Source organism: Mastacembelus armatus, chromosome 13, assembly GCF_900324485.2.
Source record: "Mastacembelus armatus chromosome 13, fMasArm1.2, whole genome shotgun sequence".
Taxonomy (NCBI): domain Eukaryota; kingdom Metazoa; phylum Chordata; class Actinopteri; order Synbranchiformes; family Mastacembelidae; genus Mastacembelus; species Mastacembelus armatus.
This window is the reverse complement of record NC_046645.1, coordinates 22,473,702-22,491,293: the sequence shown is the minus strand read 5'-3', so window position 1 is coordinate 22,491,293 and position 17,592 is coordinate 22,473,702. Positions and strand designations below refer to the sequence as shown.

Here is a 17,592-nt window from a genome sequence, read left to right as displayed (position 1 = left end):
GGAAAAGCCAGTTAGCTGCAACAGGCATCACATTTTTAAGCACATAATCCCTGGTTTCAAAGACAGAAGCAAATATACACAAATTACAAGAAATGCAGATACATTTGTTCTATTTCTTTTAAGTCTCAGTCAAATACTGCACTCATTTGAGTACAGATAAGACTTTCAGTGACTACAGATGAGAGGTTACGTTAACGTTGCGTTTGGGTCTGGTCTGCATGTTTGCAGCTAAGGGGCAGCTGTATTGTGATCTGCTCTTGTGGCATTGCACCATAAATCACCAAGTTACCATGAACCCATGCTGCCAGAGGAGTTGTCGGTTTTAAAGTGTTAAGAATGATATTTCACTTCAGCCTTTTCCGGCTTCAATATTCCCCAGACACCCACTATAACCATTCCTCAAATGTATCATCATGACAGCTTCATGTCTGCACTGATTTGCATGTTGGGAATAAGACAAGAATAACACGTCGGATGGATTACAAGCACTTTAATAATGTAAAAAAGAGGAACTGGTTTACATTTTTTTACAGTGTGGTGCAGGAAAAAATGCATTATAATATTGGAGATATAAGAAAATGACACATCTTCTAATGCTCTAATTATGAGCAACATATTAATTACCACACTTTAAAACATCAAAAACCTCAAAACCTTTTGTTAGAAGGAATCAACACTGTAGTCAATTTAAGTCAAATCAAATTTTATTTGTATATCCCACAAGTCAGAAACATGCTTCTAGGAACTTTATACAGTCAGACTCCTACTGCATATGAAACTCTGTTCTAATTTAAGTCTAGTAATCATTCATATAATATATCAGTGTCTAATATCATTAGGTATTGGGTCCGCTCAGCTGGAACATGTGTAAATTCATCATTTTATCATGTGCTTCTCTGTCACCCCCCCCCCCCCCCTTTTTACCTTTATTCATTAAATGTGACAACAATAGATTCTAAGGAACACGTTATGAGTTCTGCTTTACTACTCGTTCAGATTCGTTGAGGTCATTAACAATTGCAAAAACACTCCTTCTGGTTTGAATTTGCACTGTCCTGTTTTTAAAGTTTCATGCTGGCAGGGCAAGCAGTAGCTATGTTCATGTGTGTGAACTATAGCTGTGGACACCTAAGGCAAAACAATGACAGTATGAAAACTAGAGGACGGACAGTTTTATTCCCCGTACAGTTCTCACAAAGGTACAATATCGGATGAGGGAAAGCTTTGACATGGTCAGAGGATGTACAGGGTCACTGCAGTATTGTTCTACTTGGTAAAACCCAGGGAGACGTGTGAATAAGTGAGATGTGACAGACTGATGAAATTCCCAGAGAGACTATGATAGATAATGTGATCCCACATATTGATGCAGAATCCAGATGGAGGGGGTGTCTTTTTCTTTCTTTTACAGAGTTGTGTGAACACTGGGGTCGCATTCCTGAACCAAAAGAAAGACACTACGTTTACACAGCATTGACAGTATATTGTCTATGACACACACATGTATAGACGCAGTCATTGCACACACCTGTCCAAGTCATGAGATATATGGATCTCTGAGGGGAAATCCATTTAATCTATGTTGTAAAATATTGCAATTGTACTCACTGTAAAAATGTATAATTTTTTTTTCTTGTGTTATAAACGTATTTAAAAGTTGCAAATAAATGTTTTGGTATAAGGTACTTAGAAATAAAAAGGTTTTTATACATCTTTGTAATTGTCCTACTTCATGCCTGAGAACTCTGTAAATGTAAAGTCAGTTCAGTAAAGTTCATATTTTACCAATAACATCAGCAAGTACATTTATGTCTAATTTGTTGTCAGACATGAAGCCTGACAATTAATCTTTGGCATTTTTTCATATTGACTGACTGGCCTGATTGTCTGGAACAGAGGGATGGTACTCTTGTTATCTCAAAGTGCCTTTTAATAGCACTGAGAGTCCGGCATCCCTCAGGGCCCTGCCGACAGAGTCAACACAACCCAGAGCTGCTTTGTAAGTCATAAACACTGTGTTCACAGTGGTTGGAGGCTTATTATCCTCATGGCAAAACAGAGCAAGCTGGGTGTACCAACTCCAAACAATCCCAGTCTTTGGCTTTACACCACTAAGCCCTTGTTAGCAGGTCTCCTGCCAATTTAAGCTCAATCAGGATGTTACAGGAGAAAGTCAATATTTTAATGTATAAAGTCTAAACTGCCAGTGTTTTGCAGTGTTTGCATGATCATCAACAAGTAATCTTGTGCTTACATCTACTGATTTGTGATCAAGGCTGAAAGAAAGGAAAGAAGTCTCATATCAGTTAAATGTGGGCCAGAAGTCATTTCTTCTTTGAGATTTTAATGTTTCTGTTGCTTCTGCTCTTGGTGAGCAGCTCTCTGGACTGTGTAAGTATGTACCCCAGGGGGCCAGAGACAGCCGAACCCTCAGTGGATGAGAAGTGTCTGCGCTGTCAGCTTTGGTTCTCAGTGTGGCCTCTCTCCTCCTCGGTTGCCTCTCCCGCCCCCACTGCGCCCCTCCCTGGCCCTTTGTGTGTGGACCCTGCTCCCTGTGGGCTCACCACTCTCTGGCCTTTCACATGCGACTGTGTCAAATCTCCACGTTCACCCCCCTCTGAACCCGAGCCTCCATCTCTAACCAGCTCCTGACCTGGAGAGAGAAGGATCAAGATGAATACCTCACTATCAGTAATAGCACATAATACACAATAATAAATAATTAATAAAGGCTTCTTCCACCAGATTAAGTCATCGACTTTGCAGTTCAAATTAGCAGTACAACAGGATATGTGCCTTACTGGAATACAAATGATGTAATATTAAAAGGTAATTTTTTATTATTATTTCTTTATTTATACATGTTAGTCTTACTGAGACACAAGGTCTCATTTCCAAGAGTAATGATAGAAATAAAACATTTATGTTCATGATGAAAGACTTTGGTCTAACTCTCTGAGGTTGGTATGTTATATCACACTCAACAATGCCAAACTGGCACATCTTTTACAGTCCAGCTCCTGTGAGGGAAAACAGTCTTGAGACATCCGTCCTTCATCAGTCCGATCTCCACCCCCTCTTCCATGTTGTTTTCCTTCTACATCTGTGTGTCAGAGGTGTGCCGGTTTGTTGGCTTCGGCCCTGACTGCCTCCAGGCCCTCACTGAGTCGACCCAGCCTTGGGAGGACTGGCTCAACCCTTCCATGGGAGTCAGCTGTCAGATGGTGATCTGCACCTGCTGTCTGACACAGGGTGGACCCACCGCTGCCACCACCCGGCCGAGGCTGGCGCACATAATTACTGTCTGAAAGATGATTACGCTGTTTACCTCATGCCTATACGCACAACAGATGACTGTTTCACACTTGCAGCTCCCTCTCCCCCGCCTCCCTGTGAAGGCGTTTCACCTAGTGATCAGGAAATGACTGCAGCCAGCCAACATTCAGACCATCCAACCAACAGGTCCGATGCCAAAAATGACCCATAGCCATTAGCTGTTCAAACATCCCCCTCCCAGATAACTTAATTCATTTCAATGGGCCCAGTGAAAGCTGGTTTAATCTACAAGGAACAGAGTATTCCACAGAAAATGAAAACTGTTTTATGGCTTTGGTGTAGTGTTGGACTTTGGGCTGTTTGTGTAGCAGCTGAAACTATCCTGGTCCCAAACAGGGAGGCAGGTATGGGCCTACTCACTGTCAATAAGGCTTAAAGTAGTATAAGAGTATAACACATGAGGCCATGTTAGTATTTATAGGTTGTTCTTATCAGTGAAGCTAACCAGGCTAGTTAGACTGTAAGAAAATACTGAAGAAGTAAATACTAAATATTTTGATGCATGTACTGGATTGTCAACTTTATTTTAGCTTGTATATAAAACTTACATTTAAATAAGATGGTGTGTTTTTTTCGTTGCTGTTTGCTGTTTTTACAAATCTTTAATCTTTATGGAAATGCTGCCCCCCTCCTCTATTTTGGGTAACACAGATTTTCAAAACATGAATCCTTCATCTTTATGTGAAACTGGTGTCACTTTTGAAGACTAGAGCAGTGTTTCTGGAAATATGACTACTTTTGCTGTCATGTGTCTGGGTTTTCTTATAAAGATAACTGCTTTTTTTACATGTTAACATGGATATTTGATTTTGGAGCACTTTTTACAATTTTAAAGGGTTTTAAGGGCTTATGCAACGTCATATGTTTGTTAATAGCAAAAAATTGTGCACACTGCCATGGTGATGCTCAGTTTGGTGTATTTGGTAGATTCATAAATAAATCTACAATCAAGAACAAAAGCACTTTTAGTTCTGGGAAACATTATTTAGTCCCATTAAAGGCATTACAGTGATATAAACATACAAGTCACTACTGAGCCAAGTCAGTTTTAATTATAAGGCCCAGAAATTACAAAGCCGGTGTGTTCAGGTGAGTTTACCTTTACATCCTGGCCACGGTCAGTTCCGCAGACAGGTTCCTCCTTCCTCGAAGTTTGTTCCTGTTGGATTGTGAGTTAATGCACAGTCTATATGGGTAACACCCCCCCCCCCCCCCCCCCGCCTGCCTCCCTCCCCTCCCCAGGAGCCGCATTGAGCTGTGGGGCTGGGACATTCCTGGTCTGACGACTGGCCTCTCTGCTGCAATGATTTGCTGAGCAACTCGATCCTGGCTTCAAAGATGCGTGTGTGGAAGACGCAGCGGTAGAGACGCAGCCCGAGGAACGAGGGAGAAGTTACACTAACGGGTTAGACACAGACACAGTGTGTGAGCGCAGGACGCAGTCCTTTTATTCAAGCCCACGGCCTCAAGACCCACCAAGAGAAAACTTTTCACCACCTCAAGTCGAGTTAGACCAGGGGGAGGTGTCGCACCTTAGCCCCGAAGCCTGCGCTGCTCTGCGCGTCTGAAAACTCTTTCCCCTCCACCTCCGGCTGTTTTCATGTTCCTCCCGTCGTCTCGCACTTCCAGCCCGTGTCTAATGGAGGGCCCCGTACGGATTTGCCACCAGAAGAATGTGTTTTGCTGCTAATTCACCCGACGGCTGGCAGCTTTTGCTCTCCTGCAAGAGAGGTAAGGAGGGACGGAGGGGAAGCAGAGAGGGGAGTCCCGGGCCAGCTGCCTGCCCGGCTACCGGGGACAGGGCTGAGGAGGCTTCGGTGTGCGCGCCAGGCCAGCTGGGCTTCTCTGGGAACAGCAATAGAAAGGCTGCCGTTCAGTTTCACACTGTCGAGCTTTACGCTTTTGCAAACATCACAGTGTTTTCCAAACTTTGCTCTGTGGGGGCCAGCAGCACGGAGTGGCCGCCTGTGTGGCAGTCTGGTAATCAGGGGCGCCCGTGTACGGAAGGCACAATGTGTATAAAACCATGAAGTCGCTGTCTACATTATAGGCTACATCTACTACTGCAAGTACTAGTCTGAGCCCAAATAACGACTTTTATTACGTTACGTCTGTTCCATTTGACCTCAATACAATGTCAACGCGTTATCACTGGAAGTTAGATGTTAAGTTTGTAAGAAGTGTCAGACTCTGTGATCTGCAGATAGAAAAAAAGGAGTAACGCGCTGTATAAAAGCAAGAGTTGCATTTCTCTAAAATGCAACAGAAAGCATCCGGAGCAGCAGTCTGTTCAGCAACAGTCTGCTGTCTGTGCGCACTGTGACACAGCTCAGCTCTGTTGTCTGAGAGCTGAATGAAACAAGAAGAGGCCTAAATATTTGTTTGGGAAACAGTGCTGGAAGGCAGCTACACTTCACTTAACATCCCAGTTAGAAGCAGATGGCCTGCAGGCTGCATTTCTGCTTTAAAACATGAAAGAACATTTCTAGACAAATATGTCCTTACATTGATGTATTGGTGTCCCAGACATAAAATGTGAAAATGAACTGGGGATATGTGAAAAATTACTCCCATTTTATTTTGGATCAACTTCTGGAGCCAACTTTCTGCCACATTTACCACAGTGCAGAAACATAGCGGCTTCGGCTAATATCTTTTCTTTTCCTCTGTCTTTCTGGAGGCAGAGAGCCTTTATTGTTTTAGATAAATCTCCTAAGGCTCTCAGAAATGTTGCTTTGATAAATCCACCAGTGTTGCTCTAAATTTTGACAACTACAAAAATCACTCTGCAAAGCAAACAAAAGCAACTGTACCTGTCTGCTTGAATGAATGGGTCATTTTTTTAATGATGTGGGAGACGCTTTGCACTGATGTTGGATCTGGGACAAAGAATTAGTTTAGTTTTGCAAACGATGAAAACACTGGATGTAAAGGGAAAACTTCAGACACTGTGAAGAGAAACGCTGCAGATGTGTAAACATCTGATTACGATCGTCAATCCGCTTGTGCTTTATTCCTCACTCATTTCACACATTTCTTAGTCTCTTAGGCTTCCTGTTATTGCAGATAATATTTTCACAATAAGAAAATATATTGATTTGTCCCCCCTCAATAAAACAAAGCCGTACTGGGTGTGCTAGTGTGTGCATGAGCTGCTTCTGCTCAGGTTTTGCTCTGTTGTAATCTGCTCCACATCAGGAACTTTGAGGGTGACACTTCTGAACGTATAGTGCGTATTTTTAGTCATGGACACCCTTTTAGGGAAACTATAAGAATAATCCACCGTGCTAGAGTAGAATTTAACTTTTTATCTGACTACAAATAAATGATGTTAGTTTTGGGTTTTGTTGCTAAACACATTTGTAATTTATAAAGTCCGCTACTCAAAATACATGCAGGCGTAAACATAAGATATAGCGTAAGATGGAAACATTCTAAGGTGAGGTTTTTGCAAATGAGTAAAAGTGATAGTGACAATGTGGTTCCTCATTTTTTCCCCCTCAAGTAATTTTCTTTGTCTGCTGTTCACCCCTATCATCAGAGCTTCACAGGGACTTTTGTTACATAGGGGTAACTCTCAGAAAACTGAACACTTAAATGTTATCAAGAACAAAGTCTCGAATCCCTCTCAAATGCATGACATCCAGTCAGTGGGACACACATGGCTGCTCGCAGATAAAACACTTTCAAGTTCAAACAGTTGCTCATGCATTGTTGTGTTGGTAGGGGACAAGAAGACACTTCCGATGGCTTTCAAATCCTTTCAGTGCTCCCCAATATTGGGTGTTCTTTTGACAGGGGCAGAGAGAGATTTGCTCTTTGTGTTTAGGCTCGGACACTGATGGCGTTCATTTTAGAGGAGTAATCCTCCTTCAGATTTTAATTTGTTTCAAGAGTTTTTTTTTTTGTAATCTGCTGTAATTTATTTTGCCAGTATACTTTCCTTCAACCTGCCTAATTTTAACTTAATTCACCCTGTGGTTTCATTTAATACCCCCCCCCCCCCTCCCTAACTACAGTGTGTCCTGTGGCTGAGTTGTGTCCGGGTCATTTTGGAGAAATTACTCTTTCTGCTTCTACAACACTGGTAAAAAATACTGAGCCCACAGAACGATGGTCTTACTTTTTTATTTTGAATGACTAAAACCCAGACAGTAATTTTTACTCATATGTTTTAAAGAGCCAAAATGGGCTTTTGATTTTAGTGGACTACATTGGGCAGTTTATATAATAGAAAATTTAAAATGTCTGTTTTTGAGCAGCAAAATATGCTGTGGAATTTCAGGTAACAATACCAATATAATTTGAAGCTGAGCAGAATGATGTGTGGTGTATTTTTAGTATAAAGGCTTATGTTGGTAATGTGTGGGATTTTCCCCACACTAACTACGCTTTGGGAATGTGATTGAATTGGACATTGACAGAGCCTCACAGTATTTTTGGTTGTTTTTTTTTTTTCACAGCATGTTTTTGTGACTCTTAGGGAAATTAATAAACCATTAGTGGCTCGGCTGTTATCAGACAGAACCCGGACAAAGCACAACTATGCCATTAAGTGAATTCGAATAATGTTTGGGCCATTATGGTGCTTGCTAATGATAAACACATGTTGCTGTAGGAGAACTATGTTAAATGGGCAATTTGAATGTAAGCATGTGTAATGATACCAGCCACTGCTCTCATAATGGTTCTCTTGATTTGTCTGATGCGTTATTATAATCACACAAGCACATATTCTCGGACAGCGACAGATGAAATGATTATTGCATAGAAGGTACGACTGAGGTTTCTATAGTAACGATGAAGTTTCATTAAAGGTGAATCCAGAAAGTGAGGCTGAATATTTTTCAGTTAATTTACTGAGAGTCACCTCGCAACAGAATGATTTTAAAAATTAAAGTCATTTTAGTTTTTCTCTGTTTAATATCATCATTTAAATATATTTTGTTGTTAGTTCATTGGGCAAAACAAAGCGATTAAAGTTATGACCTTTGGCGCAGAGAAAGTGCAAAATTGTCAAATTACTTATTACCTTCTCACTAAAATGATCCTTCTTGAGATGGATCAGTGGATGAATTTCTGTTTGGTAGGAGAGGGTGTGCCTAAATTATATACTGGCACCTCCCACATTCCCCTGTTTTCTTGGCCATACAGATTTGAACTCTCAGCCCTGGCCGGAAGTGAATTGAAAAGTCGCAGTGTGGTGAGGTTGTTTATTTTATTTCACACTCTGTTCTGTCATATTATTACTCCAAAAGATCAACCTTTGTCTGAGAAGGCTGTTATAGAGAATCATAAAACAGGTGAAAATTATGAATTCTGTGATGGACTGGTGACCTGTCCAGGGTGTACCCCTGCCTTCCACCCAAAGAGAGCTGGGATAGGCTCCAGCTGATCCCTGGGACCCTGGTTAAGGAATAAGCGGGTGTAGAAAATGGATGGAAGGAAATTCTGAATCTTTTTCATCATCCTCACAATATTTTGACCACTGGAATTAAGTCTTACTCATTTTCTAAATCTGAGATAGCTAATCCATTTCAGCTCCTTAGCATAATAAAGTAGAAGTTAGTGGACTGTTGTATGGTTGACATTTGACCCTCCAAGCTGGTATTCCCAAACTAAAACCTTGTTTTGAAGTCTTTGACACATATTCCTCCTCCTACACTCATTGCTCATGGATTGAATCATACTGAAGTGTTTTTATAATTTTTCTAAGACTGGCCTTTACTCAGTGAGCTTCAGCTCCTGTTTGTCAAGGACCGACCCAGTTTTGGGCAGCATGCCAAAGAACCCCCATGTTCAAGGAGCCAGGGGGTGCTGATTGACAACACCCAGCAGCCATGAGCAGGGGGTTGATGGGAAAGATGAGCAGGTCAGAGAAAGAGTTTGAGTTCTTGTGACTGCTGGGCTGGTGAGTGCACCCTGCAGCTGCAGTGGTAACAAAAAAGACTTTACTTTCCACCCTCAGTTTCCCTCCCTAAATTTATTCTAGAGACAAGCTGTGAGTGGAGTTGGGTAAATTGAAGCTGTGTTGAAGTAGCCATGAAGGCAAAGGCAGTAGCTGAAGGTGTGTCGCTCATGTTTACACCAACATGTCTTTAGTAGCATTCTTATCTGTTCTGTCTATATTGAACTATACTATGCATGTGTCTCTGAATGGGAACCCATTCCTCCCATGTCCCCCGACTCTAACAGATGATCTGAACAGCCTGGTGCTGATTTGCTGTACTATGCAAGTCTGCTACTCCAGGTGGTTACAGATAGGCTGCGTGCTTCCTCTGCTTTGAAATGTCAAAGGTGAGTTGACTGTAGCACGATGTATACACCAGCTTTCAACAGATGGTCGGATTGAGTGTCTATAGAGTCAGAACTTTGAAGGACCTGAAACTGGATAATGATTTTCAAGAGATTTGAGAAATGAAATGAGAAACATCAGGACCTAATTGTTAAGACAAACAAACAGTTTTTGGAGCAGCAGAAACAGATGTTCCAGCCTGCCACCGAAATGCAGTGGGACGAAGCCATACGGGCTGGAGAGGAGGGAAAGGGTGACAAGTCTGCTTCTGCCCTAAAGATTTGACACATGACATTTGTTTTGTTAATGCAACGGACATGCGGACTTCAACTAAATATATGTCTGTGTTCTTAAAACGATAAGAGAATGTAAACGAATACCACACACATGGCACTTTGAGAAGAAACACACTGTCCAGGCAGCTAGAGATAATGAAAATACCTCAACAGCAGATGGTCAGCTCAGTGTGTATGAAAGAACATACTTTGATATAAACCATTACTTTTTTTCCTTTAGGCAAATAAAATGACCTGTAGACTCAGATCCAAATTCTTATGTTTTATGGTTGATGTAAAAAACTAAAAGGCCACAACAGACTGTAATACTTTCAGTCCAGAGGTGTGTGGAGTGTGTCACAAATCTTTTTGTACCTTATAGTTTGAAATTTGTTGCTTTGTGTAACTTCCATTGAAATGTACATGAACTTAAGATGTGCTAAGAATTACTGGAGTGCTTTTCGACTTGTGTAGCTCTTTGTGTTTTTAACATTATACAGAACAGCACATGTATGAGAGAACAGAAAGTTCCCTAGGAGGGTTCAATGTGGCATTTTAAACAACACTTGCCTCTCACCAAAAACAACAATTTTTCTCATAATTGTCAAGCAACTACACGATGAAACACATTGTTCCACAGCCTGGCCTGTGTAGTTTTCTTAATGACTCCTCAGCCCTAGGGAAAATGTCAGGGAATGAACTTCTGAACCAGACCCTTGCTGACAGCTCTGAAAGCAAAATGTTTGAGAACTTGTGTGAGGAATTTTTTTTTTGCATCTTGAGCGACTTCCTGTTCTGAGGATTAATTTCTTTTTCCTTTCCTATGACTGGCTTTACTAAATGTGGCAGACTTAGTCCATCGCCTCAGTCCGGGCACCAAGAATTAGTGTCTTTTCGTCTTGAAACTGTAAGCAACCACAGCTTTCTATTTCCAGTGTTGAACCACTAAGTCACATCTGACATGGGTTTTCTGTGAACCAGAATGTGTGCGCTGTTGAAAAGCCAGCACAAGGATCAGTGAGACTATATTAAGGCAAAACTAGTGGCTGGCACTCCTCTCCAGTTGACAAACAGGCTTCTTGTTTGAAGGGCTGTTTTTCTCCCAGATCAACATATGAGGCAGTGTGGGTACCGCTGCTGTCGGACTCTGGGCCTGTGGTTGTGGGTGCCATTTTGGGCCTACTTTCCTCCTAGATGAGGCTCCTCAGGGAGCAACGGGGCCCCTTATTATAAAATATATTCAAAGTGAGCAGAGGAATTTAACTCAGAAGGATGGTTGGTCCAGCCCTCGGCATTGTTCTGGGACTGCTAGGGTTGTTGCCAATACTCGGTGTACTGCATTTCTGTCTTGTGATAGATGGATACACATCTCTGGGTTGACTTTAATCACTGTGTTAATCACTGTCATCTCTTTGTGGTGCTCTTACACAGTAGCAAATGCACACAAACCTACACAAAGAATGCACTGAGTTAGCATATGCCATGGTTTTTGCTGTGTTTTGCTGTTGTCATGAGGTTGTGTTTATCTTGGCTCCATCAGAACGCTACGTCATCAACCGAAAGCTCTTCTCACTTTTACTGCTGCAGCTCTGAGCAGACCAGACCCTAAACATGTTTGAGAGGTTGTTACGTTTTGACCGAGAGCCAGAAGTGGAAAGTCAGATGATGTGTGTTAACGTATCACCAGCAAGTTTGTTTTGCGATCACCCGATTGCCGTACAACAAGCGTGGAGTGTTACAAGGCGAGACGGATAAACATTTAGACAAACTAAATAAAGCATTTGCACACTCCATGTGGGACTGCATATTTATCTTTGTGTCCTCAAGCTTGTTCATACAAGGAAGCTGGTTTGTTTGGGATTTTGCAAGAGATTTGTAAAATTGGTGAAGAAGACTAATTATATTTTAACCTTTTCACAGCCACCACTCCCTTGTATTTGCCGAGTTCATTTATCATTCTGAGAAACTGAAATGATCTATGTTAATTGTGCCAAGAAGCAGCAAACACTCTGAAAGTTACCCAGTTTGTTTTATTTCTGGTTGCTTTAAATGCAAACTTGTTTGTATCTATTTGGACACCCTGTCATTTTGTTTTTGTTGCACATGTTTGAAATGACATTTTTTAATGTATATGTTAGTTTGAAAGTTCTTTTGGTTGTCAGCCAGGGGTCTACCAGGAGGAGACTGAACAGAAACTGTTGTCTGCGTCTCTGCTGCTTGTTGCCGTAGAGACACTGGCAGTGATGGAATCCAGGGGAGTTGGGGAGGGATGGGAGATTGCACTGAGGCGAGAATGGGTGGGGGCAGCTGGAGCAGTGCACTGAATGCCCGTAGTTCACAGCCCACAAAACAGCATTTAAAAACACACACTGCCTCGACTCCCCCAGAGAAGGTGGATATTTTCAAGACATTTGGTATTTTTCCTCCTTGCATCAGTGTATTTTTCTCTTATCTCTCTAATAAAGGCTGATAATGTGAATGTCACCGGCCTCTCAGGGCCTCCTCTGCCTTGGTGCCACAGCTGCACGATCCCAGCTTCCCACTCGCCTGGCGTGAGGAATGAGACTCTTGGCACATGTTGGATATCGGTGTTATAACACACCCTGCAGGCAAGATGGCCTTCTTGTGCATTCCTGTTTTCCATCAGAATTACCTTTGCGGCTGAGTGGACGATCCGCTGTGGGCTGAAAGGCCTGTGAAATCAACCGGAAGGGACCAGAGAGCTTCTACAATGGGGAAGGGTTGTTAGTTACATGTGCTTTGCAAAAGGTCTTGAGGTGGCCTTGTATGGTGGCGATACCCAGGGATCTATTTCCAGTGTCCGAGGCTGCTATTGAGTTTCGCCCCTGTGGTTAATCCCGCTGTTCAGGACCTTGGGAAACAACCGTACCTCCCCACACTCCTCTCCCTCCCCCTCACAGGTTCCCAGGAAAAACAAGACATTTGCAGCACAATCTCCAATTAAGATGGGTCTTGCAAACTGTACCATTCAGTCCCTACTCTCTCCCCTCTGTCTCAATCTTTCTGCCTCCCTCCCTTTCACTGTGCTCTCAGCTCTGTTTGTGTCCTCGGCCAACAAGCCTCGGGGTAGAATTAGCGTTGTCTCCCAGGTCCCGGCCCTGGCACTTTGGGAGGGTCGGGCTTTGGTGAACGGAGGCGTTGGTGAGAGTAAGGGAGGGGGGTCTGTGTGTCCTTGGTAAACAGAGCTTTGTGGGATGTGACTGTCTGATCCCTAGGGGCCTCTCCTTTCATTCCTTCTTTCTTCTGATCCCACACCACGTCGATGTCGTCGGAGCTGTGGCGTCGAATAGATCTGGGACCCGTTTGGCCCCAGCGTCACCCTGTGGCTTCTGGACTGCTGATGCTCTGTACTCCTGCAGACACGCAGAGAGAGACAGCATTGTCTGATAAGCAGACTGTTGAAGATGTAACTATCTCATTTGTCTTTTAGCAGTCACATTCAGTCTAAATGATTCATTGAGGAGACATGCTTTAACCTTCTGCAGGATGTCAGGTTTGGACAAAGGCAGTCATTTTTATGAATTGCTTAAACCCCTTGAATGTGATTTTTGTCTTTAGTTCTCATTTAATTTCCTTCGATGCTTCCAAATCATGCCTCTGTTTTCCTCTCTTTCTATGCCTTGCTTTAGCTCACTCCCCTTTTCTCAGTCTGTTCCACTTTTATTAACATCTCAGTCTTTAATCAGACAGAGTTGGGCCATACCAGAGGCCCAGTGTTTCCACTCATTAGTTTCCTCTGTGGCCCCGGGCTGCCTCAGTGGGCTCACCCAGACCAATAGAAAAAGCCCATAATGGTCCCCTAGAGTCTCTTCTCTAGGGAGGCTCTTCCCAAGGTTCTAGGCTAAGCCGAATGTAGTTGGGCTGAATCATCAGTCAGTTTTGGCAGATGTGGATGCGAGCTCAGCCATTATCTGTATGTCTCTATCTCTGAGCCAAATAAAGAGGGAGGAGAAATGTTGGCTTAGCAACTTTTCTTATTCCCCAATCTTTTTACTCCTGTTTCAGAGAGCTTCTCTTTATGTGCTCTTCTCTCTTTTGCATCGCATAATCTTATTTAGAATTTATCTCCCATCTCCCTTTGTGTGTGTGTGTCTTTTTCTTTCTCTTCCTCTCTTTTTCTTTGGAGCTGAGGAATGTGTGTGCTGCAGATCCTGTGTCAGTGAGATGTGGGGCATGTGCAGACAGGTTTGGGGTATAGCACGTGAATCAGTGCACAGGTCAGATTAGACCATCATACCAGAAAAGACTTGCCCTTTTGCTTACACCCCTCTGGTCTACTACTCTTGATGTCCTTATCTCTAACTCTGACCTTCATTCAGTTCTTTTTGTTACAGTCTTTTTTACACTGAGCCTCCTGATTTGTTGGATTTGTACCCTGATATTGATTGTCATGGCAGGCAGGATCTAACCCTGTTATCAAATCAGCATTTGAGCTGTTTCATGATGTTTGGCCTCGATTTTCGTTCAGCTGTGCAGGCTTGTGAAGTGGAGATGCTAGGCTCCTGCCTCAGTTGGTAGTACCAGTTGTGACCTGTTCCTCCTCTGCCCTCCAGGTCTTTGATGCTCCGCCGTGTTGCTTTGTTCCTGTTTACCCAATATGACAGAGATATGGGCTAACCTTACATGGGGGCAGATGGGATTTTAAGTAGTTCCTGCAAAAAAGGAGAGTAAATAGAAGTGCAAGTTCTTACACCCCTAGAGCTTGAACACCTTTTCCTCCCCTGATGGCAACCAGTCAGTGTGTTTATTTTCTCCTTTGTCGTCACCAGGGAACCCTCTTGTCCTACAAGGGAACAAGTACTACTTTTATTTTCAAAATTGATAAAAGTGCTGCATCTCAACAGTATATCTCGACTATGGATTCATCTGGAAGGGAGCGCAGAAAAAAGGGATGGAAACAAGCTGTGTAAGGAGACTGCTGTTTTTCTTGGTTTCACACACTTACACTTGCGTCTAGGTGTCAATCGAACATTATCCCAAACATGCATGACCAACCCCCAAACCCAAAAAAAACTAGGGGCTTTTACACTTGAACTCACTGACACTAACCACATTTATTTTCATGAGCTGTCCATGTGTTTGTATCTCAGTTTTTAACAATGCAGTCTGCTTTATATGCGGAATGTCTCTTCAATTTATAGCTGGTCCTTCCCGCCTTGACAATGACTATGCATCTCCAACTAAGCACAAAAGCAGAGAGTAACACAATATCAGATTTGGGACAGCAGGAGGAAACCTTGAATACAGGAGTGTTTTCCTTTAAGTTGTATAGTCTGTAGTTGTAAGGACAGCAGAGGAGTGAGGGTGTGGGCTGTCTGCAGATCAACTGTTGACCAGAAGAGACGGCTCTCAGGCCAGTCAGACTTTTTATTTAACAGGGACTTCCCCTTTGTCAAAGGACTGCTCCAGCTTTGTCTGGGTGTCTGCTCTCAAGGAAGCAGTACTTGTATTTCCATGCAGTCAGTGCTGCCAGCATCAGGACAACTCTGTGTGATGAGGGATACAAGATATCTTCACAGTGTCTCCACTGAGGCAGCTTCATGGTGGCGGATGTCAGAGGAAAGCCAAACAGATAAGAAGCAGGAATGATGCCCCTGTGTTTCCTCGTTGTGCCAGATCGATGGGCCAGATAGACAGCTGTGTGTGTGTTTACACAAGGACACCCAGTCGGAGCTGTAGTAACCAAGTGCTACGCCCACTGGGAGGAAGTAACTGGGTAAAATCAGACATGGAAAGAAAGGTAGATGTGGAGAATCAGCTCCAGTTTCTCGTCATATTGCCTGCAAATGCGCCCGTGCTTGGCTGTACATTTTATAGCACTGTTGTATTGTAATTATATATCATTATTCTGGCAGAGAGAGAGAGAGAGAGAGAGAGACAGAGAGTTTCCACTGACGACATGGGGGCAGTGTGCAGGGCCTGTTGCAACTTGTGGGATGGAGAAAAGCTAGCCTGCAACATGTGGGTTTCATGTGCCTGAATGAACATGCACACACTTAAGCTGGAGCCTCAAATGCAGAGCACCAAATAAATGATGTATGTTCAGGCCTAAGTCCAAATTACAGATTGTCATTGTAGCAGCATTGTCGGTCAGTATGCCAGTATCCAGTTGAAATGTAAACTACTATGAAGCAAACAATTGTTTTTCAGATTCAGAGGGTTCTTTGAAGCACCTTTACAGTTGTTTATGTGTTAATGTGTTTTTTAGTAATGTGTGTAAAAGCTTTGAAAATGTGAGTGTGTGTCTGTGGGTGAAACAGAGAGTGCTGGAGATGACCCCTCTGGGCTGGTACGGGGCTACCCGACACCCGCTGGTTCACCCTCTCTCTGCTCTTCTCTGACCTTTGAACTCAGGGTGAGAAGGGGGCGTGAGCCAGGAGCTGGGAGAGTTTATTATTTCCTGCTCCTTCTTTCCGTCTCCTCCTCTCAGGACGCCCTCAGAGAAAGAGAGCAAGATGAAGAGAGTGTGAGTGAGTGCATGAATGAAGCATCTGTGTTTATTTGTTAGATCATAGAAGACCAAATATTTTACTAGCATCAGTCACAACAAATGCTGAAACAATTAGTAAATGAACAGAAAATTATTTAACAACCTTTTGGCTTGTTGATTAATTGTAACTGTAATCGCTAATTGTAAGGAAAATCGTATCATTGTAATTAATGTTTATTGCTTTTCGATTGTTCAAAGCAATTTAAACAAAATGAACGTCGGCTGTTTTCATACATTTTTTTCAACTGGAACATAATCTACAAATTAACTGATAGTAAAAAATAGTTGATAAAGCCGCCCTGCAGCCTTGAGAGGAGGCCAAACAAATTGACCCGCTTGATTGTCGCACACGTGAAACAATGTTTAACAACAATGTTTAGGTTAGAGAATGAGGGTTAGAAACCTGTTCAGCTTCACCGATCCCACCCAGACACCAACCTTTTAATTTGACCCACCCTTCAGCCCCAGTTGGCCCTTCTACTAACGTCTGCGATTCACCAAAGCTCTAGTGTGAATATCACAGCTGGAAGGCCATTGTCCCTCCAGCCTCAGGCTTCAGCCCTGGTTACCAACCAGGAACCTGGGATCAAAGCTTACCCGGATTACTCTTAGAAACAGGAGGAGTTGCCGCAGTTGGAGGGGGGTCGGGTTAAAAAGGATAGAGGAATGCTCCTAATTACGTACCCTCCTCTCCTTTTCTGTCTCTCTCTTTGGCTCTTCTCTTGTCTCCCTGTGTGTGTCTGGCCCTGCACTTCAGGCTACAGTGAACCTATGAGGAAGCAACACAGTGTGACAAGAGAGTGATATTAAGAGCGAGGCAACAGGCTCTCCATAGTCACTCCATTAGCGGGAGACCTCAGCAGCCCAGTGGGAGAGGGAAGCAGGGGGCATAGTGGCAGGACATTCCAGCCTCTGTAGAGAAACTGAAGTGGGTGAGAAGAGGGGTCAGAGGCGGAGTGGGTGGTTGAGATCAAGAAGTGTGTAAAGAGGTTGTGTCATGAAGACAGAATGATTGCTGTACAGGATTCATTTAAAACGTAAGACCACTGTCCCCTCCCACCCTCAGATCCATCCCTGAAATCCTTCTCCAGCTTGTTTTACCCTTTACTCCTATCGCACCTCTTTTTTTGTTCTTGTGGGTGTCATGTTTCTAGACAGAGCTCTGGTTTGATGTA

At 43.1% G+C, this 17,592-nt stretch overlaps 1 protein-coding gene across 1 annotated transcript in view; it reads left to right on the top strand.

Moving 5' to 3' along the window:
- Window positions 1–4,587: 4,587 nt before the first annotated feature.
- Window positions 4,588–17,592, top strand: part of cdon (cell adhesion associated, oncogene regulated) — a 30,367-nt gene continuing 17,362 nt past the window's right edge. Inside the window, exon 1 of the mRNA XM_026299115.2 lies at window positions 4,588–5,067. The gene's annotated coding sequence lies outside the window, so the exon portion shown is untranslated. The remainder of the gene's footprint in view (window positions 5,068–17,592) is intronic.